The sequence below is a fragment of the Helianthus annuus genome, chromosome 13 (assembly GCF_002127325.2).
Source record: "Helianthus annuus cultivar XRQ/B chromosome 13, HanXRQr2.0-SUNRISE, whole genome shotgun sequence".
NCBI lineage: Eukaryota > Viridiplantae > Streptophyta > Magnoliopsida > Asterales > Asteraceae > Helianthus > Helianthus annuus.
This window is the reverse complement of record NC_035445.2, coordinates 132,165,465-132,176,788: the sequence shown is the minus strand read 5'-3', so window position 1 is coordinate 132,176,788 and position 11,324 is coordinate 132,165,465.

Sequence of the window (11,324 nt, the reverse complement as noted above, 5' to 3'; positions counted from 1 at the left end):
AGTAAATTATTTTGAGCCTTCTGGAAATATAAAAATCTCAGCTTTCATATATAAACCCGAAAACGCCCTTAAATCGCATTTTAGCATTTTAAGCGCATAGTAAGCGTTATACTTGTTTTGAACATATAAGACCTATACCTACTGATGTGTTTAGCATATTTTCATATAATAACAGTAAGTATAAGTATATGATCTCAGATTTCCAGTTTTGGCATTTTTAGCCCTTGTGAAATTACTAAAATACCTCTACGGTGCATAGTTTGGTTTTAATTGATAAATTTGGTATATGGGTCATACCCTACTGATATAATATGTTATATTAAGTATATTTACTGTATGAACCAGACCCGAAACTCAGATTTCTAATTTTACTCTTTTATTATCTTTTTAAATGACCAAAATGCCCTTCTAAGGCATAAATTGGGTTTAAAATTATTTCGGGCAATATAGAACATAACTTACTAATGTAATATCATATTTAAAGCCTATTATATCAGGGAACTTGCATTTGAATCATTGGTCTACCCGTATCGCCCTTTTCGCGTTCGGTTCGGTTTACGTAACTAGTTTGCGTAAATTGACCAAAACGGGTCAAACAATATCATTTTTGTCTCAAAATCCAGAGTGTATTTAGTATACCCATATTATACAAGTATTCAAACTTGTCGGGTCTAAATCACGTTCTATCCGGTCTCCGCTTAATCATGCGCTTGAACCGTATATTTCCTTAAAACTAACCGGTCTAAGCTTAGGCTTAAATTAAAGACCCGTTAGTATTCTAATTGGTTATTTATACCATCGTTCCAGACTAGAGCCTTCCGGTAAATTGTACCTACGCTTACTTAAGTGAATACGGCTGAGATATTATAATTCTTGCTATTTAAGACAGGAGCTAGCTCAGGTAAATACTCTTAACTTATTTTCCCTATTACGGGCTTGGGATACGGTAATATAAATACCGCATGGTCAGGTATGGGATTCGAAGACCAATGTGTCGGGAAATCCAAATAACCTGTTTTAATTCGTATTGCTTGACTGAAACATTGGGGGTTAATGCGACCGTGTCCTGGATATCCTTGACTCATTAATTGCAAATGGCCACGACCTAAGCACGGGGTGTAGGCATACACCTGACAGATGCTTTATGCTTATTATTTGATTATACCCAATATGGGATTCCCAATAAGGGAATAGTGGTGTGTCGGTTAATCTTGAACCGGCATAGGACCGGGCCCCGTATGTAGAGCAAGTTATGTAAAACTGATAACATGAGATATAGTTTGTCCCAAGTATAAAAGATTAATATTGCCTTGTGCATTTTAATCAAGTGTCAAAATAGTTTTGTGCCTTGTGCGCCTAAACCAATTTTCATAAACTCTTTTCAAATGAGTCAGTTGAGTGTATTTACCAGTTAAAACTGACGTATTTTCCAAAGTCTAAGTGACAGGTACAAGTACGTAATAGGCTGGAAGCTGCTCAGGGCGTTAGTAAGGAATCTTGCAAGTTCTAGGCGTCTAAAGTCTGTTGAACATTTATCTTATTTTATTTGATCCGCCTGTGGATCCGTTTCAACTACTTGTGATATTAAATATTACGTTTATGTAAAGTTGAAATGAATCTATTTCTGCTTCCGCTGTGCATTTACATATTGTGTTGTTTGACTATGATGTTATCAACTGCGTCACGTTACCCCCACCGGGCCCACCGGTGACACGTGGAAATTCGGGGTGTGACAACAATTTTCGCGTGATGTCGGGATAGCCAATCCATCCCGACCACTACTTGGAATTCTCCCATCGACATAGGAATTAGGTCTATTGAATATTCCTCATCGTCAATACTCATCTTACAATTTCGACATATATCACATACAAGGAAACTTTTGTTATCACCTATTTCTACCTCTAATGGCATAGGCAATTTTGTTAGTACAAAAGAAGGATGCCGAATAAATCCATGTGAAACAAAGGATTTATTCGCACCCGTATCAAATAACACATGTGCGGGAATTGAATTTATAGCAAATATACCTGAAACAACATCAGGTTCCCTTTTTGCCTCTGCTGCTGTTAATTGGAAAGATCTAGCTTTTGCTCTTGGTGTCTCTATAGGTGTATTATTGCTTTCTTTCTTTCCAGTCAACTCCGGGCACTCAGACTTCTTGTAACCCGGTTGATAACATTTGTAACACACTGACACCTTCCCTGGGCACAACGCAGTCGTGTGCCCTGTCTTCCCACAAATAGGACACGACTTGTCCTTAAACCGGCACTCACCCTTGTGCCCTTTTCCGCATACCTTGCAGTTTGGTGACCCGCCTTTTCCTTCTTGTTTCTTTGATGATTCGGTCGTGCGCGCCTTTTTCGTCGGGCTTGGATTGACTACCTGTGCCCTTCTTTCGCCTCTTTCGATCTGTTTCTTCAACTCTATCTCCCGTTCCCGAGCAACGTTTATAATCTCGGTGAGAGTCTCGTACTTTGAAGGAGTCATAAACTCCTTATACTCGGCGCTCAACATATTATAATAATAATATATTTTCTGCTCTTCATTCGTTATCATTTCATCACAAAACTTCATCTTATCCATGAATATTCCCGTGATTTTATCAATAGATTCACCCTTGTGTCGAAGCTGCATGAATTCTTCCTTGATTTTGTTAATGACTGCCTTGGGACTATGATGTTTAAGAAACGGCATCTTAAACTCGTCCCATGTCATAGCTTTAGCCGCTTCACTTCCGATCTCTTTCTTCTTGTTATCCCACTAATCTTTCGCCTGACCCCTTAACTGACCCGTGCAATAGGCTACGTAGTTATCCATATCGCAATGGGTCCTTTAGAATACTCCCACCATATCACTTAGCCACCGTTGGCATAATCGGGTCAACCTCCCCATTGTAAATTGGCGGTTTGCACGCCATGAACTCTTTATAAGAACAAGGTTTTCGTCCTCCCGACTTCTCCTTTGCTAAATTGGTATTATCCTCCAATTTCTTAATTCTTTCCTCCACCACTGATAATACCGTGTTTTGGATTTTGTCGATGAAACCCGACAAACTGTTTTCGATTGCTTTTCCTACCTCTTCAGCAATCACTTCTCTCATTTGCTCGGTGATTCTTGGCACCGCATCATCATTACCTTTATCCGTCATCTTTAACTGAAATGTTTACATCGAGCGTTAAACATTTCATCTATAGCATATGGTTTATTTACTTCGGTTTAATCAAGTTCATAACTTGTTTTCACCGCTTTTATTTAATGCACTTTACGGGTTTGAGTGTATTAACACGCTCTTCCCATGCATATCTATTCATTATTCCCTTTTTATACTTAGTAACTCTACTTAGAACAATTAACTCTTACCGGATGCTTGATCAAGCTTGAACCGAACACACTTTGTTAACAACCTTAAGCTCTGATTACCAACTTGTAACGCCCGTTTAAATTTTCAAATGTTATATAAGGAAAGATACTTAATTATATATATATATATATAGTACCTTGAACTACATAAGTACAAAATAAAAGTTTCAAAGTAACACCTACTAGTCAACTAGCGACTAGTTTACACATTCAAAACATGGTTAACAATTCATTTACATCAAAGTCATTTTCTAGACAAAGTTAAGTTGACGCGGAAGCTTCAAAATGCGTGTTCGGTTCTTGATAACATGCTTGATCACCGTCCGGGAGGATCTCATCCTTACCTAGGGTCAAAACCACCAAAAATGTTAGTTTTGACGTTAATATGGGACATATAAACAAGTTCCGACATCGAATCATGGAAAATAAAATAAAATTTCAGAACCGCTCCTGTCGCGTGTCGCGCCAGGAACCTTGTGCTTTGTCGCGTGGCACGGGTGCCCCCGCGTGTCACGCCAGTTTCCTGTGTCTCCCCCGCGTGGCGCGGGGGATTACGTTTTCCAGCAGGTCCAGTTTCTGGATCTGCATTTTACCCAGCTCCGGAAATTTCCCAAAATTCAAATTTAAACTATCATAACTTTTTACTCGATTATCCGTTTTAAGTGATTCTTTTTCCTATGAGACCGTAATAAAATTACGGAGCCAACCATGTAAATTTCGTATTATAAAACCGAATTATGAATAAACGGTTTACAAATTCCTTGTTTTAAATTATTCGACCCGTTAACTATATGTGCATAACTCCAATTCCTCATTCTAAAACCTTTTAGATGCAATTACCCAAGTCCCCGAGCTTGTACATCTTGGTGTATTTGCGCCATTCATGGCTTTGTAATTCCTTAGAACTAAAAGCTCATTTCCTCAGAATTCAACATTCCGTTTTAAACGACCTTTGCAACATACTTCTTGTTATTTGATCCAATATCCCGGATTCACAACTTGAAGTATGATATCTAGATTTGTAAGCATAGTGCAATCCAACACTTAACAACTTACGAGACTTTCAAATCGCTACTTTCATGATTCTTTTTATGGCATCGATTCGACCCGTTTGACTATCTAGTGAAAACCATCACTTTATTAACAAGTCAAACCCAATTCCAAATCTTTATTTTGACCCGTTTGTTGGTCGAGTGAACTTCGCCACTTTAATGACACATCAAACGCATCTATTACACTACGACTTCATTTATACACTAAACCCAAACATTTATGCATAATTTAACGAGACTACAGTCACGTACCTTCAAAGCACACCTTTTCCACGCGTATCCCCTCCGGCGTGTCCGCTTAAAGCGTTCCGGATTCCTTGCCTAAAGAGTTCAATTCATAACAAGTTTAGAACTCTTTCGTAAGCTTTAACGCATTATTTTCTAACATGGTCAAATCTGCGTTTTCACCCAACTTTTAATATTTTAACCCTCATTTAGGCGTTTTATCAAACACCTAACGGTTCAGATTTCTACATGATAAAAACCAAGTTCATAACTTGAAATTATCACCCAAATTGACTTCAATTAAGCAAATACACACATATTTCAACATCAATATTTTAGAGATTATCTCATATATTCGGTTTACACTAAAACAAGAGTCTTAATCTTAGTGTTTATCAAGTTCCACTAACTTATTAATCTCTCACTATGGTGATTATGAACCTTACAACATCATGCAAGATTTTGACAAGAATTCACCTAGGGTTTGTCCCTAAACCTTATATCACTTCCAATTTCATATTCACAACACATAATCAAGCTCAACACTCGATTTCTATCACATGCAAGGAATTCGGGTTGAATAAAAACAACCTAATTTGACATACCTTATGATTCTCTTGACGAGGTGATCATGAATCTATGTTCGGATTTCGATTTTAACTTGGTTTGAGCCTTCAATTTGAGAGTTTGGTGAATGTTAGGGTTTTGAGAATGGGGGTCGCCCTTCTCCTGCTTCTGATCAAACCAGACATCACAAGGGTGTGTTTGGTTTTTGTTTTATGTAATTAAGTTTCATATTTCACAACATAGGCCCCTCAACATTCATTTGGTTTATAATTTAGGCTTTTTAATTCATTCATGTGTTACTACAAGACTCCTAACTAACCGGGTTATTTATCCTAGTTAGCTTATTTTTGTTTATTTTAAACTTTATAATTCTAATATAAAGTTTTACATTTTCGGGGTGTTACATTCCGCCACCCGTGGTTTTTCCCGATTTGGGTTTTCCACATAAATCCTCGTGTCACTATTATTTTATTTTCTACCTTTAAAATTACGCGGTGCTTGATTACGCTTGATATATCAATTATGTTCCGCATCGAACTAATATTATTAAAACCTGCTCAATTCTTGGGGTGTGTATTACACACACGTTTACAACACTACATTTGGTCGTTCGACATAGATGCGTTTGGTACGTCGTACGCGTATAATTAATACGTTTATGCTGGAGACCGAGGGAGAAAGGGTATGCCGAGAAACAGATCCACTCTTTAGACGCCACGTCTGACTGGAGAGTTCGGTCAAACGGACGGATCACCGCTCTGTCGGGGAAGGCACGAGAAGCCCTAAGTGCAGCAATGTCGGCGTTATCGAAGGAGTATATCTCCTTCCCCGGGTTCTTGAGCAGGTTTTGGACTGTGAAGGAGGAGGCCGATTCGCCAGAGTAAGAACGAGTTCTTGTAGCCATTGAAAGAAATAAACAGATAGAATTTCATGAGAGAGAGAGAGAGAGAGAGAGAGAGAGAGAAAGAACTTGTACCTGGAAATTCTGAGAAGGATGGCTGATTATCTAATAGAAAATGAGAAGATATAGGGGCAAGATAGATAAGCATGAAGTGAAATTCGCGTGGGAAGTTGCAGCCCGTCAAATCAATAGTCGCGTGCATTCAATTGCCTCGGTCGACGCGTAGAAAAATATACCCGTTTGAATTTGGGGATTCCAACCGATATATTTTTGGGGACAATTGTTATGGGTAGAATTCTGAGCCCATATCCTGAAATTATATCTTGATTTTATGATTTCTGATTATGATCAGGATATTGGTAACATCCTGATGTGGTATCCTGGCAGTTACTAATTATTTACTTGCAAGTCCTGGCTGCAGGATCATAACGTTCACATGGACTCATTCTCCTGAAGACTCACTCTAATCAGTTGGAAAATGGACGTTGAAGCCGGAAGAACAGGTCTCCAATGTTCAAAAGGGAATATTCCGGAGTATCCCTAGTTTATGGGAGAAGTCGTTTGTCTTTTGTAACTGTAAATAGGAGTGCTAGATCGTAGGAACACTTCACTTCACACACAGCTCTCGAACTTTCATACAATTCTCTTGCAAATACGCACTAACACTCATCACTTACAATCATTGTACCACCTAGTAGCGATCTGAGCATTATCCTGCACTGTATCCTGAATTTTCAAGCAATAAGAAGAACAAGGCAGCCGACGATTGTCAGCTCCCGAGGTTTTATGCCGGAGATCTAGATTGATCAAGGGCTTTCCTCGTATATCATGTGTCCATTTTTACTTTTGCAGCTCATTGTTTGATTATTGGTATAGTTTCATATCCTGAGGCTATATCCTGAAACTGTTTTTACAAAACAACGAAATCAACATATTTTTCACAAACATTGCTTGCACACTACCTCACAAAACTAATTTGATCACTTAATTGCTTCGGTAATTTTTGACCAAAACAATTAAATATTGTCACAAATAGTGTTATGAAGTATCTTGCAATCCCGTTTTCGTCTCACTCCGATGTTTCCATCATTGGTTGGGGTGTGACAGTTTTTGTCATCAATGTATTTGAATATATTTTTGTATACATTGTAGTTATTTGATATACTTTTATAGTGATAGTGTTAATTGTAATTGATTAGTACTTACCCGATAGATATATGTCGGGCTTTGGGTCGGGTATACTTGGCGGCTAATGTTTTTAAATTAACGGGTTTACCTGAAACCTGTGGGTATACCCAATACTCGACGGGTAATTACCAGAAAAAAAACCCAACGGGTTTGAGACAAGCTTATCTGATTGGGTTTTAGATTGGGATTATCTAAACCCATCCTAAACACTCATGAAAAACACATTAATAATACTGTCCAAATAAGTGTCTAGGCAAGATATCTTTTATGTATTTCATACTCATAAATTTTGTTTACTTTCCAATCTTCAAATCTTTATACTCATATACCCTTGTTTACCATTTTAGGGTGACTTTAGTGATTCCATCCACCAACCCGATCACTCGCATTTTGTGGATTTGTTTCGCAAACCGTGAGTTCATACTAGACCTTTTTACGCTTTAAACACTATTTGGGTTGCAACGTGTATCCATGCTAAACACGCTTACACACACATACAATCATACTAAATAAAAACTCAATCCTTAAACATGCTTGTTTGTTATGCTAATTATGATTACATGCTAGATTATACTTATGCTTAGACATCTATCATTAACCTTGCAAGCTTCTCTTAACATGTATAGCGCTATAGGATTAGCACACCACTCGTTTTTTGGATCATTGTTAAGTTATTCTTTACCGCTTTATTTACTTCGATGATAAGATTATGCTAGTACCAAACTTTGGATTGATACGTAGTCTATTGTATGCTAGTATGTTATATGAATTAGTATGATATAAATATGTGGATTTGAGGCTTAATCTATCTATACAATGTAACCAAACTAGTATGCTCACCGACATAATTTGTGTTGAAGGGTATTGTATACGTGTTGCAGGAAATGTTTGATAATACCATCACAAGAAACTACTTAAGATGGATTTAGATACTCACTTAATTTATTTATGCATTTTGATGTTTTTAATTATGAAATTCTCAATTGTTGTATTGCGTTTTTTAACAATGTAATGTTTGATTCGATTATATGAAAGTGAAATTTTGAATCTTAATATATCTCGCAATTTAATGCTATGACATCTTTAAACAATCTATTACGTCTCGCCTTAATGTTTCTACTATCATTATTCATGTCCATATATTTTTGGATTTTTATAGTATGATTTCCATAATCATCAAACTTACTAAGAACCAAAATAATTGCTATATTGAGTCTTGTGCCATACATATAGAAAAACAAATGTAGTGTATAAAAAAAAAACTTTAACGATTTGTGAATTTTTTAGTATTCATTTCTTTTAATTTAATATTTAGCTAAGTAATGTGACGTTTTTCTTTTCATTTAAAAGTTTATGTTAACATTGTTAAATAATATAATTTACTTTGAGATCACTCGTATAATACACAAAAACTTAAACTAGTATTTTTTCTAAACAATAAACATTTCAACCACAACATGACACATGTCCAAATACGAGGCCACTCTTATATTCCTAAAATTTAAAAGCGAGTGAATTAAACATGTCATATTATATTATATTATACATTATACAATACGTTAAAAAGAATGGTCGGTGGCATATGCCACTACATTTTTTTGTGGGCCTGGTGATGCCTTTCTTTTGTAGGTCTGGAACCATGTTTAATGCAATTTGCAATCCAAGTGGAATAGTCAAAGTTATGTTGTCAGTATTTTGTGTATTAGAGTAGTAGACTGCTTTTTATATTTTGGGCCTTTGCTTTTTGGATTTTGTATTTGACATGAACATTCCCAATGTGGAATGCAGACTGAGAGCGAGAACATATAATTGTGTAATTGAAAGAAAAGTAATTTTTGACATGAAAAGTAGGTTATTACTTTTATCTATTAACCTTAAAATTTTTACAACCTTCACTATTAATTCTTAAATTTTTGACATGAAACGTCATTAACTAAGTAAATTACATATTTACTTTTAATTTTTAGTAATTGTCAATTTTGGCTCTCCTACCTTTTCTATTTAATAACTTAACACTTTCTTTTGTTTAAATTACTTTTACGACCCGCTTCACTTATAACTTCTGATAATTGACAACTTTGACCCCCAACCTTTTCTACCTAATAACTTGACACCTTTTGTTTAAATAACAATTATGACTTTACACCGCAACGTGCGACACATTATTATACTTTCTTTATCTATGTCTGACCACGTTTGTGTCTAAATTATTTTTACGATGTTACACTATTGTCTAAATTACTTCTACAACTTCACACCGCAACGTCTCAGACATACTATTTTTTATCTATGTCTTATGACGTTAATTTCACGAACGTAACGTGTGTAACAAAGTAAAAAAAAAAGCGCGTAATGCCATGTGCGTTAACCACATATTAATCTCATCATCGTTATGCGTGCAACAAAGTTACAAACGCGACTTTGCCGCTGCAACGCGCGGCACATGTCAAAACTCTAGTAGACTATGATATTTAAAGCAAGTCATGTGAACAATTATTTTTATTTAAAGCAAGTCATGTGAACAATTATTTTTATCTATGACTATGATTTTTATTTTGTGGCCTAGTAGTATGGAGTTTTGGGTTTTCTGATGGAGACCAAGTTCAATTCTCACTTGTATCACTTTGATGAATTAGGCAAATGATGGATAGAGTCTAGTCTCCTTGTACAGGTGTTAGGTTCTATCCTGAGCCCACCCAGGTTTTCGTCCCACCGTGTGTTACGTCAGAGAGTGCTTAGTTCTTGTGGTGGCACAACGGCTGTCAAGTGGCAGTTAGCGGAATGGTTTCCTATGGAACCCAAAGCCAAACTCTGAACTAAGCATGGATCTGGTAAAAACAATATAGTCTGGCTGGAATGGGATAACGAGACTCTCTAATTTACGAAGTTCTGTAACCTAATACAAGAAAGTCACAAAAGCTAGGATATTACAAATGCTCAAGGTTTTGTACGTACTTTTTAGTTTTGTTATTTTGATTTTTACAAATCATGGATCCGACGAGGATGTAATTGGGTTTGGAAATAGGTTTAATAATCAAGCTAAGTTAAGGTTTAAAATACCAAGAGACCTCATAAACATGTTCGTTGTCATCCTTTATTGTATATGTTACCCTTTAATAAAAAAAAATAAAAAAAAAAGTTACTTTTATTTATAAACATGTTCGTTGTCATCCTTATCACCCTGTGTATTACACGGGTTGAATAAATGTAATTTTATATACTAATAAAAAACAATATATTTTTATAAACTTCATTTATTACACGTGTTGAGTAAATATAATTTTATATATTAAATAATAAAAGTTACTTTTATTTAATATAAAAGTTACTTTTATTTTAAAAGTTGTGAACAAAGAATATATGGGTTAAAGAATGTTTCAAAGCAACATAAAAAACGTGAGCCGCTCCTTTGGGTAAACCAATTGGGTTCAAACTTACGTAAGACAAGAGTTAACCAGTTTCTTGCATGAATACACTTTGCTTCCATTTAGGGCTACTTTTGTAACTTTAGACATAAAAATAATTAAAAACATACAAAAGAATTCGTAACTTTTTATTTCTTATTTGTTTTTTAAGTTTTAATCAAAGCGTAAATTACATATACACTTTTAAATGGTTTTAATTATTTTATTTATCTCTAATAACACTTTTAAATGGTTTTAATTATTTTATTTATCTCTAATAACTTATGTGATTAATGACTAAAAGTATCTGTATCGTCAAAACTACAACACCCGGTTTTTTTTTAAGTGAACTTCATTAAAACAACGCCAAACCTCAAAACAAGGCGGCAACAAGAAACCCAACTACAAAAGCATTGCATTACATAAAGAGAAATTTACACCAATCTTCCAAACTAATATCTACAGTCTTCGATCTACTATTAAACCACAAAAAACCGACCGATTTGATCTCCCGGATAATTCCCTCTAATTTTATAGTCTTGCTGTTGAGCCTAGCTTCGTTCCTAGCTTTCCAAATGCTCCAACAGCCGATTCTTATAATACCTTGCACAACACCCGGTTTGG